The sequence below is a fragment of the Chiroxiphia lanceolata genome, chromosome 19, assembly GCF_009829145.1.
Source record: "Chiroxiphia lanceolata isolate bChiLan1 chromosome 19, bChiLan1.pri, whole genome shotgun sequence".
Taxonomy (NCBI): domain Eukaryota; kingdom Metazoa; phylum Chordata; class Aves; order Passeriformes; family Pipridae; genus Chiroxiphia; species Chiroxiphia lanceolata.
This window is the reverse complement of record NC_045655.1, coordinates 675802-694530: the sequence shown is the minus strand read 5'-3', so window position 1 is coordinate 694530 and position 18729 is coordinate 675802. Positions and strand designations below refer to the sequence as shown.

Genomic DNA, 18729 nt, shown 5'->3' with positions numbered 1-18729 from the left:
AATGGGTCTCCTTACCTATCTCGAGGACACAGCCAGGCAGTGCTCAGGAGGGAGTCTGGCCTGCTTCTGCTGACAAGTAACAAGGATGGGAGAGGAGAAACCCAAGATGTTCTGTCACTCCTGTCTGAAAAAGAGTGATGGATGTCACATCTTTCTCAGTTTTCAACTACAAAAAGGTTAATAAAGGTTAATAAAATCAGCAGACACCTGTCCCTCCCATGACACCTTTGAAGGTTTCACCATGGCTCCCTGTCAGACACATTTTTTTTCATCCCTCTTCACCCAGTGCACTCATGCTCATTGGCAAAGAGCCAGGATGGCCCTATTGCCAGGCTGAGCAACATTTGGGGTTACTGATTTCCCCTCTTACCTTGTTCTCCAGAGATCTGTGAACTAATGCCCTAGTTACAATTGATTTTTTTACATTTCCTTGAGAGCATTTGGTAATGATTATTACACAATGGCCCAATTTCTCCTATTGAAGCCAGGTAAAACCCGAAAAGTTAATAGAGCAGTGTAAGGATTAGAGAGAGTTAAACGCAGAATATAAGCTTTAAGCAAGGCATAGAGAACTCATTATTAGGAAATAGTGGAGGCAATAAATTCATTAAAATACAGGTCACTCTGACATGAGGGAACACAAGCATGGACAGAAAGAACTAAAAATGCTAACACACACAAAAAAGGACATATGGAAGAAACACAAAGGGAGATGAGGAAAGGGACAAGCCAAGTAATCAGGTACTCATGCCAGATACTGAGAACCCCTGCCAAATGCACGAGGAAACTACCCAAATTAGGGAAGGTTCAAAAGTTTATGAAGATGATGATGAAAAGGACACGAGTTCATGATGAAGGACAACAGGAACTCCCACCAAAGTTCTCCTAAAATTAGAGACCACGCCTCCAACTCCGCCTCGACTCCGCCTGTTATGAATATTAAAAGTAGATGTTGCAAGATAATGAATATTCATAATATGTGATGTAATTGCTTGGCAAAAAGTGTATAAAAAGCTCGATTGTAAGTTTCTCGAGTGGAGCAGTTTGTCCAGGGCGACCTGGCTGCTCCCCGGCCGTGAAATTAAATACCTCCTGCTTACTGACTGAAAATTCTGTCTCTGAGCAGTTCTTCCGAGCCTTCTTTGGGGCAAAAATTGGCATCACTATTACTGTCCAGAAAATAACCTAATGAAATACTGAATTGATAAGATGCAAGATCTTCGGTTTGTCTGAGAAATCTGGAATTTTAATAAACCTTATCAGTCAGTCTAGCCATAGTTTCCCCAAAAACTGTCCCCACACCATGATCCTTTCAAGACAGGCCTCCATCCGCTATTATGGGCTTGTGATTTTGGGGAATCAGAATTGAATGTTAGTTTTCACACCCATTGGGACATATCTAGGTGTGTTGCTCTTTTTCTTTCCCGTGGGATGACTTCTGTTTCAGTTCCTGTTGCCTGGAAGCAGCTCTTTCCCCGGGGAATTTCTGCACCTTGTTCTCAGCAGCTCATGGCACAGTGCTGTGCTTCAGGATGGAATCCCAAGTCCTGCTTTGCTCTTAGGCCATGTCACTGATCCTACTCCACCATGTCAAATGCCTGGTTACCCAGTGCAATAATCTACTTCATAAACCTGTAGAAAAAGATTTGTAATTTGCTTAGGAGCAGCCATGCAAAGCCAGTGGGAAATTACTAACTGCTAGGTAAGTCTAGCAACCCTAATCAGACTGGCATTACTCATTTCAGAGTGTCCAGGCATCAACATGGCATTATCATGTAATCCCAACCTTCTTTCCTGCTTTTGGTACTAAGTTTGCTGTTTTGCTCTTGCCCCAGCTGTACCATCCCTGGGCCTCTGAGACCTCCCCCACCTGCTCAAGCAGAGTGGGCAGAGCACAGCAGCCTCAGCAATCCCTGCAAGGCTCTGCAGGGATGTGACTTTAGCAGGATAATTCCGACCCTCACTACACCAGCTCCTTTCTGCTGGCAGTGCAACTCTCCCCCATTTCATAAAGGGGTTAACATGTGGGCTCTGGGTCATGTTGGGGTTGGCTGGATGACAGTGGCAGAGCCTGGCTCTCCCACCTGCACCTTGAGCCCCCAGGCTGACTGTAAACAGAGACCATGGTGCCTGCGTTGGCATAACGTGCCATGTGTGCGGGTCTGGCTGGTTTGGAGTTGAGGATCCTGAGAGCAGGACTGCAGATCTGGGCTCAGGGCCTGCTGGCAGCAGTGTAGCTCTGTGGGAAGCCTGTGGTGCGCTTTGAACTGTACCGATGGCGCACGATAAGAAAATTGGAAGAAATTGTGCCTGGCCACGGGCACAAACCTTCACAGCTCGAGTTACTGTGAGGGAGTTTAGCCAGCGCTGATGGTTCAGAGCAGCACGAGTGTGAACATTCCACTGCTGGAGACCCTCAGAGAAGCACACAACCCATCCCAGAGCCTGCCACAGCAGAGACCAGGTGCTAAGGCCCTGACTGAGTCTCCACCTGGCAAGGTGCTCTGCAGGAACCTGAACCACATCACATGGCACCAAATGGGGTGGGGGGAAGCCTTTATAACCAGCCTGATCTTTCAGTGAGCAGCCAAGGGGGGACTGTGCACAGCTCCCACAGCCTGTGTTATACTGTGTTCTGAGAGACACAGGGGGTGCCCAGTGAGCACAGAGGTGCTGGCAAAACCAGACTGGGGGGTTTGTAGCAGGAGGCAGTTTAACTTTTTAGGCTGCTGGAAAAAATAACTTGCCCATGGATAAGGAATTGTGTCTCTTGTCTGCCAACTAAACCAATGGACTCTTCATGTGCAGGAGTGCTGGATGTGCTTGGGAATGGCTTAGAAGGCTGGGACCGTACCAAGTATCCTTTTTCCAGGAGCTACCATGAGATCAATCCCCAGGGCTGTAGGATTGCATTTAGTGGCGGAACTTTATAAGCTGCCCAACACACAGTCAATCCCCTGACCACTTGTTCCTGCCTGCTAACACTGCTGCTGTGTCTCCAGCTGAATGTGGGGGCAAAATGGAGACTGATTTGGCTTGTTGATCCAGATGGAAAACTCTTCAGGGAGAATAGGGATTATTCCCCAAACAGCTTAATGTGCAACTTTTCACAAAGCAATGAAAATGAAACAAATAAATGAGACATAAAAAAGTGGAATGAAAGAAATTCATACTAGAAAAAGAAAGAGAATGTTAAAAGGATGGGAATAAGTTGGGGAAGGAATTTATGATGTCTGGGAAGAGGAAAAGGGGCCTCTCAAACATTCCTGATGCTGAAGAACCACCCAGAGATGGAGAGCTTCAGGTGGAATGAGTTAAATATCCTCCTGGCTGCAAAAGATTTGTGTTTCCCCTCTAGTATCTCTCTAACTCTTGTGGATGTGGATGAAAATAAAGCAGGCAGCTGTATGCCCTAAGCTCAGGGGCAGGTGCACCCCCTCCGACAGGGCCTGCCGTAAGCACGATGTGCTGGTGGCACTGAGGGCTGGGCACAGGTGGCCCTGCACGCCCTTCAAACTCACAGCTCCCTCCACCCCCACCTCCCAGGCTCCTAGGTCCCACCAAATCACCCCTCGTCCCTCAAAGGGACATTCCTAGTGGAGGAGACAAGGCTGCAGAGGGCTTTGGAGGTTGCCCATGCCAGGAGGATCAGCCCATCATGTGTTTCCTTTCATCCTCAATGTCAAAAGCCCAAAATAGCCCTGATCTCCTAAGACTCCTGTTCAGGGTCGTGCCTGTCTGTGGGCATGATTCACTTCCACTAATAGTGCTTGAGACATTCCTGGGAGGGTAGGCTGCCTTCTGTGTCTCAGTGCCATGTGCTGCCGTGGAGGAGCTGGACAACTGTGCTGTGTCCCAAGACAGCAGATGCTATTCTTACCCCAGGGAGACTTGCTCCAGCACAGCTCCATTCCCAGCTGAAAGGTTAAACGTCAGACTGCGGCCCGAGCGTGCTCTCCCTGCTCAGAGTCTGAATCCAGAGTGGCCCCTTTGGAGCCCGTGCAACGGTGCTGTGCCAACCCAGCACCTGGGCGCTCTCCCCTCTCTCCTGGGACGTGCTGTCCCACAGGGAACACAACAGCTGCCCAGATACTTCCAGCAGTCAGCTGGGCTCAGTTGGGGTGCATGGGGGCATCCACTCTCTTGTAAACTAACAAATTAACACAAAAGTTCCTGAAAGCCCATCTTTTGCTCTGCGAATCAGCAAGAGGCCTATGAATCCCTTCCCTGGTGAGGAAGGCAGAGGTAGGGCTTGCTCCAAACTTGCTCCAGGAATGGCAACATCGCAGAAAGTCTTGTCCCCTCTCTCAGCGAAGTGGAGGAGGAGCAGCAGCCTGTTGAACACATTGAGATCAATAGAGCTGGGCCCCAGTGTGGGCAGCTGAACTTGATGTTTTGTGACTCTTGTTGCAGAAAAAAAAAGTGGTGAGCTGCTGAGAGAGTGTGGAAGAGTAACCACAGTGCTGAGGGGGGGTTGAAACCATGCTGGTGAGCGCAGAGAGTGTCTGGGAGGAGGAAAGCAAGATGGATGTGTGTGAGGAAAAGAAATAGGTGTAAGATGGTAGAGGATGTGGGGGTGGAAGAAATGACAACTCAGCATCAGGTTTGGGGAAGAAAGGTCAGGAGAAATCTGAGGGAAATCTGGTAAACCCTACAATGATAATCTGCAAAAGACTAACTCTTATCCCATCTCTTAAGTGCTTTATAGAGCTTAGTTTTAGTTTTGAAGAAATGATTTACTGTATTTATTCTGCAAAGGGAAGCAGTCTGTTGTTTCCTTACTGCTGAGGTGGCACATGGGGCTGAGCGGAGCAGAGCTCATCCCCAGGCAGCATTTTCCCAACCCGGGAACACAAGTTGTACTGGGATGAGGGAGTGAAAATACAGACCTTCCTAGAGGATGAAGAATTCAGGGACTACTGAGAGTCCCTGGCTGGAGTCTGGAAGCCCCAAAACATGGCCAGACCTCAGCTGCCCCAGCCTGCTCCCCAGGCAGCCTGAGTTGGGGTCCAGCAGCCCCAAAAGCTGCTGTTCTCACTGACAGAGGGTAAGTGGATGGGGGGGGGGTGTAGAGTGGCCTGAGTTTTGAGCTGCTGCTGTGGCCCACCCCACAGGGACCTGGATTGTCACTCTGTGTGAGCTCAGCCAGGGGCCACCACCTAGGCACATGTTTTATGAAGAATCATCCAAGAAAGAAAACCCAAACAACCTTGAAGTGGAGGAGGAGCTGGGAGCAGAAGCCAAGTGTCTCTCAGTAGTGAGAGCTGCTCCTGCCCATCCTGGGAGGATGGGGAAGATACGTAATGGGGAAAGGAACGAATGTACTGTTCCGAGCTGGGGGAGGATGCATGCAGGAGGAGCAGAGGCTGGGAACAAAATCACCTCTGACAGCAACTGCTATGAAATCTGATGGATTACGAGGATCAAAGAAGGACACTGATTTAAGGAAGACGAATTCCTCACTGCTTTATGGGGAATGGGGATCATTTTGCATTGACACTCTGTGGAGCGAGGCTGCCTGTCACCTGATAAGGGCTTGTGCAAAGGTCTTGAGAAAAGAGTGGCTATAAATGATCATCTCTGAAAAAATGTTTTAAATAGATGCAGCTGATGGGCTCATATAGCTCCACGTGGACAGCCAGAGAGCTTAAATGCAGCATTCCAGTAGTAGTAGAGAAAATGGTTGAAAATATCCCTCTTCAGAAACTCTTTGTTGGTAAAGGAAAATTCATCAGTTCACATTGTAAACTCCTGTCAGGACCCCCAGGAGAGGAGGAATCATAGAATTCCACAGTGGTTTGATTTTAAAGGGCCCTTAAAGGTCATTCAGTTCCACCCCATGCCATGGGCAGGGACACAGGGACACCTTCCACTTGCCCAGGTTGCTCCAAGCTCCATCCAACCTGGCCTTGAACACTTCCAGGGATGGGGCAGCCACAGCTTCTCTGGGCAACCTGTGCCAGGGCCTCACAGAGAAGAGTTTCTTTGCAAGATCTAATCTAAATCTAATCTCTTTCAGTTTGAAGCCATTTCCCCTTGTCCTATGACCATGTGATCCCTGCTGTTAGGGTGTCACAGCTGTGGTCTTACAGGCCCTGCAACCCCATCCTCCTCCCCCCCAGTGCCAGCACCGCAGCCCTGATGCCAACACAGGACTGCTGGGGAAGCAGAGTCCAGCACATATGAAGACTTTGGGATCAGAGCCCAGGCAGAGAATGCCCAAACTTAGCCAATGTGAGAGGGAAACAGCAGCAGGGAGTCATGTCATGAGTCTGCAGCAAGACCCTTTGAGGCACCATGACAGGTACTGTTCACCTGAAGACACTTGTCAGGGAGCAGCAGGCACTTGGGGGACCTGAGGGACTGATTTGCAAGACAATATACACCTGTGTTTCTCAGCAAAGCAGTGCTGAAGTTGGCAGAACATCTTGAGCTGTGGAAGATTTAACATGTATTTTCCCAGGCCACAGTCCTGATTGAGATGTCAAACACACCAGTTTTGGGCTGTCTGGTGTCACATTGTCATCATTGTCTTCTGCTGGAGCTGTTCTGCTTTGCACAACTGATTTGCCCTTCAGGGAGCAGCATCCTTTCCTTGGCATCTCAGATGGCTGCAGACAGCAACTAAGAAAATGTTTAGCCTGACCCCCAACGGAATCTGTTTGCCAACATAAAATGATGAGACTGTTGATAAATTTCCTAAGGATGCAAAAGGAACTTTTCTGCAACACACAAAAAGTTAGTTCAGAAAATGTCACTAGAAGATTCTGCTATGTATCTTGTTGGAAACTTCACTGCAGTGACTCCATCACTCAGAAAATTCTCTGGTAAACCACTGGGCTGTCTTAACCTTGAAAAGTCTAATTTTTAAAGTTAGCAGATTTATAGAAATTCCATACAAATTTATTTCCATTTACAGCACTGAAATTTTCCCAGAAGTGGGATTTGTGCATCTGTCACAAATGAGTGCCAGCCGAGGAAGATACCACCTCATTGCTATCTTTTTTAGGATACAGTTGCTGCTAGTGATAATATTAGGCACTTAATCCTGATTTTCCTTCCCTCCCCCTTTTGCCACTTGCTCTCTTTTTTCTTTATCTTACCCAGAGGTGTCTTAGCCTGCCCACCCCACTCCCCTGCTCTGTAACAGGAGCTCCTCAGCTGCTTTTTGTGGGTGACAGAAAGGGCATGCTGAATGTCACCTCCTTGGCCAGCTCTTCTGCTGGTGTTTACGGGGAACATGAGGAAGTCTGAGGAACAGCACAACTCTGACACTCATTGAAGTGTTCTCACCCCAAATAAAAGTTTGCTGCTTTACGTCTCTCCGCTGCTCTGTTACTTGGGCTGTGCTACTCTAGAGTCTCATTCACAGTCATTTTGGTGAAAGCCACTGAGAAAGATGTTGTCCTTATGAGGCAGACTGTATAATCATCAGTCAGAAAAACCCTTTTTGCACATGAAACAGAACTTCAGCTTCTCTGTCCATAGTCTCTGAGAGGAGGACCGGGATTAGGAGATAGGAAGGCTACCAGAATAGTGAATAGTTGCCTCCAAATGTCAGGTCAGTGCTCACTGGTGACCACAGAAGGCAAAAAAAGTATCAGGAATTGTCAGGATCAACTGAGAACAAACAAGAAAACATTGTACCAGGCCCATACCTGCTGTCTGCAGATTTGGCCTGTGCAGTTAGGAAGGGTATAGAGAGTGAGGACAAAATTGATGGGACTACTGGGTTGTCAAGCTGGGAAAAGAACAACCAGGTGGGGAGATAGCATTCTTACGTAATATTATAGATAGTACAGGCAAAGTGAAATTGGATTTTCACCAAGCATCCAGTGAACAGGGCATAATAATCACATAATGGCCACGGTAAAATGGCTTTGCCTATGCCAGAGTTCTGCAAGGCAGGATCCCCACTGTGGGAAGGCATCCAAGCAGTGAGCAGTGCTAAATAGCTGCTCCCAGAAACCACAGCCACAGTTTTCCCCCATCTATCCCACCAGCTGCAAGCCTGGAAAGTCAGTGATCTTCCTACACTTACCTGTTCAAGCTCAGCCACTTTCCAGCTCTCTCTCTGCGAACAGGCTGGTCCCAATGCTTGGATCAAAATGGCTGAAAACCCCCTTTCCTCACATGCTATTTCTGATAACAGAGAGCAGTGCAAGGGAGAAGCAGCATCAGTGTCTTTAATTAGGAAGCATCCTAGTGCTATAATACCCATCTGTATTTTGGCAAAAAAAGCAAAACTGGTATTTGTGGTTTGCTGTACAAACCATTTCTTTTGTACTAGTGATGAGGCAGAACGTTCTTCCTCTGGAGATTTTGAGGGAATATATGCTAATTACTCTGAAAATAACAGGTGCAGCAAATGAACAAAAATCTTTGAGTTTCTCAACATTAGGTCATACACTGTCACTCTAAATGAGAGGAACCCACTCTCAGAAACATGTCCAAGCACAGCTGCTGTCACCAAGCCTGTCCCCTGTGTGACAGCATTAAGAGGCAATTGATAACACATCAAACATTGATTTGTCTGTAAACAATGAACAGATGTATATAAGTTCTATGTTATGGAATATCTACTGTGGTTTATGAGGGTCTGAAGACCAGTCACTGTGCAAGCTGATTGAGTTGAAGTAGGGCAGAGTATTCACCAGTAGGGACCTACCACATGCAGGGCTGATTTCCCTTCACCTGAGCTGTAATGTGTGCTCAGAGGAGCAGCACATCCATGCAGACATTCCTGGTGCCTTCCATGGCCCTGAGTGCCTCTCAGTTCCTGGTCAGGCCATCAGGGACCCCAATCACCTGAGGAGGAGCTGAAGTGGCCCCAGGCACAGGAGACGCTGCAATCTGTGTAGGCACCTGAGCCTGCTCTCCGGAACATCGACCCACAGCAGGAGGTTTCCTGCTGGAGCAGAACTGAGCAGCTCTGAGCTCTCTCCAGCCTCCCAGGGCTCACTAGCAGGGTGTGCAAGGGGATCCTGCTGTATCCTGCAAGGGGACGTCTGCTGTATCCCGTGAGCATTACAGGCTCCATGTGGGGGGGGATAAGTAGGTGACTGAGACCTGAGAAGGCCAAAGGCTTAGGCTTCATATAGAGATAATAGGAATGTCCTTGTTCTTCTGTCTCTCAGGGGCACAACGCATACATTCTTTTCAGTACAGTTTCCTGTGTGTAAATTATTTGGATTTTGTTTCAGTCACGTGACATTTTTCACCAGCTTGAGATGGTTTGTGCTCTAGAAGGCTTCATCACCTGGGTGGAGCATCATGAAGAGGGTGGGTGTCTGAGGAGATTGGGGTGATGACAAATGTCTTGGGTGTGAGAGTCTGCCATTCACAGGATCACACAGATCACAGAAGGGTTTGGGTCGAAGGGACCTATAAAGCCCATCTAGTCCCTGACATGGGCAGGGACATCATGTAATCTTATGTTCTTCAATGTTATGTTATGATCAGAAATACCCCACAGATGGTATGTTAGCTGCTGCTCACTGTATCATACCCATATTTTCTGACAAATGGTACTTGGTGTCTCAGAATGAAAAAATGTTTGTACCAGATCCCTAAAGCCCTGTCTGTGGTGTGCTGAGGAAATGCTTACCAGCATACAATTACCACTGTGAATGTGCCCAGCCTGTGGTAGCAAGAGGACACTCCTATACTCTGCCTGCCCTGCCACTCCTCACCTGGTGGAACTCCTTGCTGATGTGATGGGATGCATTTTGCTGCCCCAGTGAGCTCCACAGCTCTCTGACTCTGCCTGCACGTCATGCTGTTCTTCAAGGACTGAAAGCAACCAAAGCCTCCTGCTGCTGAGGATATTTCCAGATGATGTACTTAAGAAGCAATATTATGGAATTGGTGTTCTGGAGGGATTTGCTTTGGCAAGTTGCATGAAATTAACTGTCTCCAACAAAGCAGTGGAATCAAAGACTCATACCCAGTTGTCTACTTGAGAAATACTGTTTTTCAGAACCCAGGGAAATTCTGTTTTCTTAGCACAAGAGTGAAGATGCGATGCCTTTTCTGATTAGCTTTGAGCAATTGTCTGCTTTGGATGGATGAGGAAACCTCTACACTAAAGCCTCAGAACTGCTGTTGTGACAGACCATCTGGAGCTCTTCAGTTCAGTCTCCCACTTCCAGCACATCTATTGCTGGTGTTGGTCCAATTAGTCATGGCTTTGGTGAGCCAAGCTTTTCAGACAGAGATTCCAGAAACTCTATGGGTAACCTGTGCCATTTCTTCATTACTCAATAGTCAAGAGTTTTCCTAATATCTAAGTGAGAATTTTCCTAATGTCTGAGAATTTTCCTAGTGTCCAAGTGGAGATTTTCAAGCAACAATCTGTGGTTATTTGCTGCTCATGAAAAAAGCTTGGCACATTGTCTTTGTAGCTGCCCCTCATGTACATTAGCCCTTTTCCCCTCAAACTAACCATACCCTCAAACTCTCTTCACAGCACAAGTTTTCCAGTCCCTTGTTCATCTTGCCAGCCACCTGCTGGACTCTCGCCTTTTAGTTCTCCTCCGTTTGGAAATGGGGAACCTAAAACTGGACAAATCATTTCAGATGAGGACTCAGCAGAGTCAAGCAGAAGGGAGAACAGCTTTCTACAATCCACTGGTCCCACTTCTAGCACCGCACAGTACTCGATTCTCCCTGGTTTTGGTTAGAACATGGTGCTAATAATACCAAGGTCGTGTTTGATCCCTGTATGGGCTATTCACTTAAGAACTGGATTCAGTGATTCTTGTAGGTCCCTTCCCACTCAGAATATTCTGTGATTCTGTGACTCTTTGCAGTGAGAGCACTCATATTCATATCCACCAACATCCTTCCTCTTGGAGGGCCCTCTGTCCTAGTTAGGGGAGCACAAAACAGAGAGCTTGAGAGTAGCTCCTGTGGTTAAAGATTTTGGATCACCAGACTCCAAGAAAAGATTCCTTTTCCTACTGCAAAACCTCCTGCCGTATAGGCACATTCTTGTTTTTCCAGTTCATGATCTTGATGACTCTGAACAGGCAGGAGAGGGAGGTTCCCACCAGCTGACACACAGCATCTGCAAGCACTTCCCCTTCCCCTCTCCAGCCTGGCTGCTGCCTACCTAAAAGTGCCTTCTCACTGCCCCTGTCTCTCAGCCAACCACTTGGATGGGGAGAAGGAAATACACATCTCCAGGGCTGGCAGAAAGGGAGCAGCTGCCTGATAATTGTCTCAAGAAGGATCTATTTTCAGCATGACTGAACCCTTTCTCCTCCAGGGGAATGTGTGCCTCGCCGACACCACATTGCTGTGCAGGACAGTCTGTATCCAGAGATGGCTCTCAGCCTGCCGCTTCCCTTTTATCTGTGCTGCGATTTGCTTCTGGTCCCAGTGAAGTCAAGGCCTGCAGAGATGGAAATAGGATTGACAGAAAGTTAATGGCCCCCAGGAAACATTGCATGTTTTTTTGCATTGTGGCACTTGCACTTCTTTCAACAGATTCCTTCCTGGACAGATTTCTCCTTGCTGTGCCCGGGTATAAGAAACACGACAAAGTTTTCCCTGACGTAACTTTTTGGGATCTACAGAGTTAAACTACAGTGAAATCTGGATCATCCATTTCAGATTAGAGACTCTCTCTTTGCAAAAAACCACTATACCAGTGTCATATAAAACGATACCTGAGTGAGAGAGAGAGGAGCTGTGTAAATTAAACCGAATCTAAAGCAGATGCTCAATAGCTTAGACTGCCCTCCAGAGTTGCTCATGACAGCTGACTTCACTTTTCTTTTAGTGAGCTTTATGTCCTACTTTATGTCCTACACTACAACACTGAATGCTGGGTCATTTGCCCAACCTTTTTTGCACTTTCTCCTGCCTCCTCTTCCAGCCTCCACAAACTTATTCCTGTGTCTTTCTTGTCTAAACATTCACTGAGCATTTATGTACTATGTGTTCACAACACATGCTCTTACATCTGCCATTGCTTTAGCTCTAATTTCCTTCAAACAGATATTTTAAAACATCAGCTGAAAACACCAAAAGGAGAAATTCTTGTTTTCTGTGTTTTATTTAGTTTATGCAAATGAGGAAAAAAGGAAATGGATCTGAATTTAGAGCTTTTGAGTGAAAGTAGTTGATGTTTTAACATTTTATCTTCTTTTTATGACTGTCTGAAAGAGCTTGTCTAATGCTGTTTCTTCCAGAGGAGTTGCTAGAATAGCCTTGCTATTCAATTTGAATGGCACTGGACTATTTAACACTGAATTTTAACACCGAATTCAATCAGGCCCCATCACCCCAGCTGGTCTGTGGCACCAAGATTGTTTTTGCATTGAAGTACAACTGACAGACAGGGGGGCAACACACTCAGTGTCATCTAGAAATGCTGCTAGTGGGGGAGGCAGTACTATTTAATGTAAAGTGTGTAATTTTAGCTGAACTTGGTATGCAAATTATTCTTCGCATATGGCTACATTTCCATATGCACCATTCTGGAGGATTTTGCTAGATTTCAGTAATCCTTCAATCCTCAAATGATTAATACCAAACACCTTTCAGGGATTTCACTCCAAGACACCAAGCAAAGCCAACATACCCATAATCACATTATGTTAACGCTGGGATTTATACTGGTCCTGAGGTACTCATATAGAGATACTAATGTAGACGTAAGTCAATACCTGTGATGGGCACAGAAATTCCCATTAGGGATCCACAGTAACAATAGTCTCTGAATTTCAGCCAGCATATATAGTCACTCTGTGGATTTGCATATGCTCACAGAAACCCTCGGCCAAAGCAGGACCTCCTGCCACATTTGATGCAGGGTTAAATGGGACAGTATATCCTGCAGCCCCTCTATACCCTGGGCAATCAGGCAGCATTCCAAATCTTCCTTGTAGGATCCAACTGTCTTCAGTTTCCTGAGTTTCCCTGTGTGAATCCTGTAGCATCCCTCTGAATAGAAGGCTGCCTTCCCTCCTGAGGAGGGGACTGCAACCAGAGTGTGCTTGGGCTGTCAGAGCTCAAGGGATGCAGTCTCAGACCAGGCAGAACAGATTGGCAGAGAGTTTCTTCCCTGTTGACTCTGGGGACAGAGAACCTGTTCCTTCCCATTTCGGTGGATTAGGTTTACAGCTGCCATTTCTTTGTGCCAAGGAATGTGCTGATTCTTTCTGGTGACAGGAAAGCTGCCAGATTCACACCTTTGAGATAACAGTGCTAGTTCTCCTACTGAATAGGGTCACAAGCTCCTGTCCCTCAACCCTCAGGCTGCCTGTTTCCACATAGCTGTTGTGGCATGATATTGAGAACAGCTTCAGTCAGAGTGGGCCAGAACCACTGTTAGAACTGGGTCCTGCTGGGTTCTAGTCCTAACATCCAGATTCTTCTCCAAGGATCAAACAGAGACTGGTTTCATGAACTGGATAGTCCAATATTTGAGACAGTGAAGGCCAAGTCTCTGAAGTAAATGGCGGATGGTTTGGTCTCTAAACCAGCATATATATTCTTGTCTCCATGGATATTCTATTGAACGTACAGGCACCTCTTTCTGTTTGTATGCAAAGTGTGGAGTTACTGGGGGAATATAGATGCATCTGTGCACTTGAGTTGCTTCGCTTTAATGTCACAAAGAGTCTTTAGCTGGAAACCCACACATGATTTAGTTAACTCAGTTAGCAAGACAGGTAAATACAGCAGTAAAGGTCTGAGTCTTTGTGATTCTACAGTTGCTGAGATCCATTTAACGTTAAATGCTTTCTCTGTTACGGATAGTATGCAGCTGAGGACTGGTGAGGCCTGAGGTCAATCTGGACTCCAATAATGCAAAGCAAGTGCAAAGCCCTGAACCTGGAGAGGAGCAGCCCCAGGCTGATGGGTGCTGACCACCCGGAAAGTAGCTTCACAAAAAAGGATCTGGAGGTCCTGTGGGACACGAAGTTGAACATGAGCCATGTTCATGTCCTTTCTGTGAAGAAGATGAACGGTGTCCTGGCTGCATCAGAAGTGTTGCCAGCAGATAGAGGGAGGTGATCCTTGCCCTTGATCAGCACAGAGGGTACACCTGGAGTGCTGTGTCCAGTGCTGGGCTTCCCAGTATAAGACAGATATAGAGCTAGTGGAGAGGGTCCAGCAAAGGGCCAGTAAGATCAATGAGTGACTGGAGCATCTCTCTCCTAAGGAAAGGCTGAGAGACCTGACACTATTCAGCCTGGAAAAGGCTCAGGTGAATCTCATCCATGGATATGAATACCTGAGGGGAAGGTGCACAGAGGATGAAATCAGACTCTTTTCAGTGGTGCCCAGTGACAAGACAAGAAGCAATGGGCACAATCTGACACACAGGAGGTTCCCTGTGAAAATTGGGAAACGCTCTTCCTGTGAGGGTGACTGAGCACTGGCACAGGTTTCCCAGAGCTATTGTGAAATCGCCATCTTTGGAGATATTCAAAAGCCATCTGGATTAAAGCATCTCCTTCATTGCCATGTCCTGTTTCACAACCCTTTTCTGCGATTTGGACCGGAAAAAAGACCTTATGTTTCTAGCACTGGCTTATGGGGACTTACTGGCACTAAATTCAATCTCCAAAGAACTGCTGAGTGATTGTCAATATTCGGAGACATCTCAACTCACAGAGCACTTCCTGTTCAAATCAGACCTTCTCTCAGCCTGCCCAGAGCTGCCTGGTCACGTGCTGCACTCCTGTGACAAGGATGGGTCCACATCCTGCACAGCACCACAGCAAAAACCCAGAAGAGCTCTCTGAGTACACTGGCTTTGTCATTGGCCACTGGGAAAGCAAAGATTTTTCAGTCCACAAAGTCAGGTGATCTAGCCCAGCACTCTCAGCTGGACTGTCCATGTAGAATAACAGAGTCATAGGATCTTTTTTGTTGGATCATCAAGTCCAACCTGTGACCAATCCCCATCTTGTCAACTAGACCAGAGCACTGAGTGCCAGATCTAGTGTTTCTTGTATACCTCCAGGGATGGGGACTCCACCACCTCCCTGGACAGCCCCTTCCAGTGCCTGACAGCCCTATCAGTGGAGAAATTCTTCCTGAGGTCCAACCTAAACCTCCCCTAAACCTAAATGGCACAGCTTGAGGCCATTTCCTCTTGTCTTGTCCCTTGTTCCCTGGGAGCAGAGCCTGACCCCTACCTGACTCCATCCTCCTGCAAGGGAGTTGCAGAGAGTGAGAAGGTCCTCCCAAGCCTCCTTTTCTCCAGGCTGAGTCTCCTCAGCTCTCTCAGCTGCTCCTGGTGCTCCAAACCCTTCCCCAGCTCCATTCCCTTCCCTGGACATGCTCCAGCCCCTCAATGTCTTTCTTGCAGTGAGGGGCCCAGAACTGGATGCAGCACTAGAGCTGTGGCCTCACCAGCGCCCAGCACAGTCACTTCCCTGCTCCTGCTGGCCACATTTTTGATACAGGCAGGATGACACTGGCCTTCTTGCCCACCTGGCACACGTTGGCTTATGTTCAGTGGCTGTTGACTAGCACTCCCAAGTCCTTTCCTGCTAAGCAGCTTTCCAGACTTTCTTTCCCCAGCCTGGAGTGCTGTGAGGGGTTATTGTGGCCAAAGTGCAGGACCTGGCACTTGACTTTATTGAACTTCACACCATTGACCTTGACTCTTCAATCCAGTCTGTTCAGACCCCTCTGCCGAGTCTTCCTGCCGTCCAGCAGATCAACACTCCCACCCAGCTTAGTGTCCATCAGAAAACTCCCGAGGGTGCCCTTGATCCACTTATTCAGATCATTGGTAAAGATACTAAACAGGACTGGCCAAATACTAAGCCCTGGGGAACCCCACTGGATATAACTCCATCCGCCACTCTCTGGGCCTGGCCATCAGTGTGTTTTTAACCCAGGGAAAATGCCCCTGTCCAAGCCATGGCTCTCAGTTTCTCCAGGTGAATGCTGGGGTAGATGGTGTCAAAGGTTTTGCTGAAGTCCAGGTAAACATATCCACAGCCTTTCCCTCGCCCACCCAGCAGGTCACTTGGTTGTAGAAGGAGATCAGATTGGTCAGGCGGGATCTGCCTTTCCTAAACCTGTGCTGGCTGGGCCTGGCCCAGTAGTGTATGTATCCTGTACATGCTGCGTGATAACACTCAAGATGATCTGTTCCATAACCTTTGCCAGCACTGAGGTCAGGCTGAGAGGCCTGGAGTTCCCCAGATCTTCCTTCCAACAGTTCTTGTGGATGGGCATCACATTGGCACCTCCAGTCATCTGGGACCTCTCTGGTGAGCAAGGACTGATGATAAATGATGGAGAGTGGCTGGGCAAGCTCTTCTGGCTCTGTGGACTTGTGAGTGTCTAAGTGGCTCAGCAGGTCACTAATTGCTCCTGGGTCACAGGGAGTCCATTCTGCTCCCCGTCCCTGTCTAACAGCTCAGGGGGCTGGTTACCCAGAGGAAAATGGCTCTTCTTGTTGATGACTAAGGCAAAGAAGGCATTAAGTTCCTCAGCCTAAATCTGACAGGATTTAAAAGAGTTTATGTGACTGTGCCCTATTCCTGAAACTAGACCAGTGTCTCTCCAGTACTACCAGCAAATCCCCTTCCCCCCCATCAGCATTGTACAGGCATGTCTGCCACCCCCAGTGATCTGGTAAAGATATCACTGTGGTGTTTTGGACTGTTCAAATGTCTAAGTGTGCAAGATATTTGTGATGAAATGGAAGAGCTGGGCTGAGGATATATTGCATAGAGAGCATCTGGGACTGCACGCTGAGATGATGTGTTTGTGCGTATGTCCAATTATTTGTACAGGCATGAGTGAATAGAGGATTCTTCTATCAGCTGTAGGCAGGGAAAAAACCTGTGGAAGGTATTCCAAATCAGAGTTACCCTTCCTACGTTTACAGGCATGGGAATGTCTAGACAAAACTAAGAAGTTTTAAGCAAAAGCAGGGAGTATCTCTTGCTCACTGGCATTAACCTGCAGATCAGAAGTCTCAGCAGGTATAATCCCTCACAAGGTTCACAACAACATTTCTTGGAGAATCTCCCACTTATTTGCAATTTGCAAAGAGGCACGCATGTACATGCCTCTGTGTGTGTGTGTGTGTGTGTGTGTGTGTGTGTGTGTGTGCACTCTTCCTGATATCCCCAAAGCTACCTCACGTCTCTGTCAGAGGCATCAGCTTAAAAGCCCAGGTAGGACCCAGCCTCTCCTTGTTGCAGTGTTCGGCTGACCATCCTGCTGTGCCTGTTATCCTGCTCAGCTCTTCTACATCTGCACCTCTGCTTTCAGAATTTTACCAACAAAACTGCCAAAAGTTTTTAATAAGGGTAATTTATCTTTTAACATCTTGTTTTATCTATTGTACAGCTGGGATAGCTGGGACAGACATACCAAGCAATCTGTCTTGGGTTGTGCAGTGAGTCGTTGGGAAAGGCAGCAATAGAATCCATAAGTCCTGAATCCAAGTTCTCTAAGTGCTTTGACTAGTCCGGATTCCCTCCTTAACACCCTTATGAGATTGTTTATAGGAACTGTATTCATATAGCCGGTAAGACATCAAAATTTTCTAATTATATCTAGTCATGTCAAATGACAATTATGCCCTTAGTTCAGTTTGCCAGACAATGCTTTACCAAAGAAGGCTTGCCAAAAATGTTTTGACCGAAGAAAGAGGAGGCATCTGTAGCATCTGCAGACGAGATCGTATAAAACGTCCCCGCGACACGTCTGCCCTGGCTCCAGGGAAAGCTCCAAGGTAGGTGAGGGGGGTCTGCAGGCTGGCAGGAAGGGATGGTGCCCTTATGTGCCACAATATTCCTGCTGCTTCCAGTGTTTGTGTCCAGGAGGAGACTCCATTATAAACCTGCTCTCAAGGCATCTGCACGTTTTCACTCTGGATTTCTGTGCAGCAGCAATGAGGGAACTGCCATTTCTGTTTTACAGCACTGACCAGCTGCCAGCCTGCAAGCCACTCATCTGGTGTCACGGGAGGTAAGAACCTGATTTACTGATTCTTAGAGGGGAGAGACAGATCCCTTTGGATGGGGTTTCTGGCAGGCTCACTGGTTCACCCTATGTGCAAACCAGTGCACATATGTTTGCACCTATGTGCAAACCCCCCTATGTGGTGGGATTGCAGTAGAAAGGGGGGGTGCCCAAGGCTGTGTTTGAAGCCTCTGAACACTGATGATAGACCAGAAAATGCCCATGGGGACATTCTTCACTTCTGCTTACTTGACCTTACAGAAATCAAGGTGTGCTGCTTTCCCATCTTTGCTATGGCAGCAGGAGAATGGGACCAGATAAGCACAGCAGGAAAAAGTGCAAAATCCTATATTCTACCCAAGAATATATTAATTAATAAATCATCTGAGCAAACGCACCTTCTAACTACCTTTGTAAAGTGCTAGAACTCTCTTACCCATTTTCTTACTCCAGACAAAAAAATATATTCATTACCTAATGAACAAAGATGGAATAAATTTTACTAATGTAGCTAGAGAATTTTCAAATGCAGTTGGCTAAATTTAGGTACCTACACGTTTAATACATCATCTGAAGAAATACCCTCTTTTTTGTTTTTAACATTTGAGAACTCACCTGTTCCTGGATTTTTTTCAGTAGGTATTTACTTGGGATCTTAACACAGCCCTGGCAATTCCAATTTCAATTCTTGAATTTTATTTCACCTAAGTCAGAATTTTGGGGCTGAAATTATTTAGGTGTTGTAGTGAATGACAACAAATGTGTGCAGCAAAT

General features: G+C 47.1%; 1 long non-coding RNA gene across 3 annotated transcripts; it reads right to left on the bottom strand.

Moving 5' to 3' along the window:
- Positions 1-1219: 1219 nt before the first annotated feature.
- Positions 1220-17693, bottom strand: LOC116796363. 3 transcript variants are annotated; one of them, XR_004360328.1, is made up of 4 exons: positions 17362-17693; positions 11114-11395; positions 8042-8142; positions 1220-1632 (listed from the first exon to the last, which is right to left on the bottom strand). It is a non-coding gene; the product is annotated as an uncharacterized LOC116796363 (long non-coding RNA). The 3 variants fall into 3 exon arrangements; XR_004360329.1 differs by lacking the exon at positions 11114-11395 and having other exon boundaries at positions 17362-17690; XR_004360330.1 differs by lacking the exons at positions 11114-11395; positions 17362-17693 and adding an exon at positions 9693-11107.
- Between the last annotated feature and the right edge of the window lie 1036 nt (positions 17694-18729).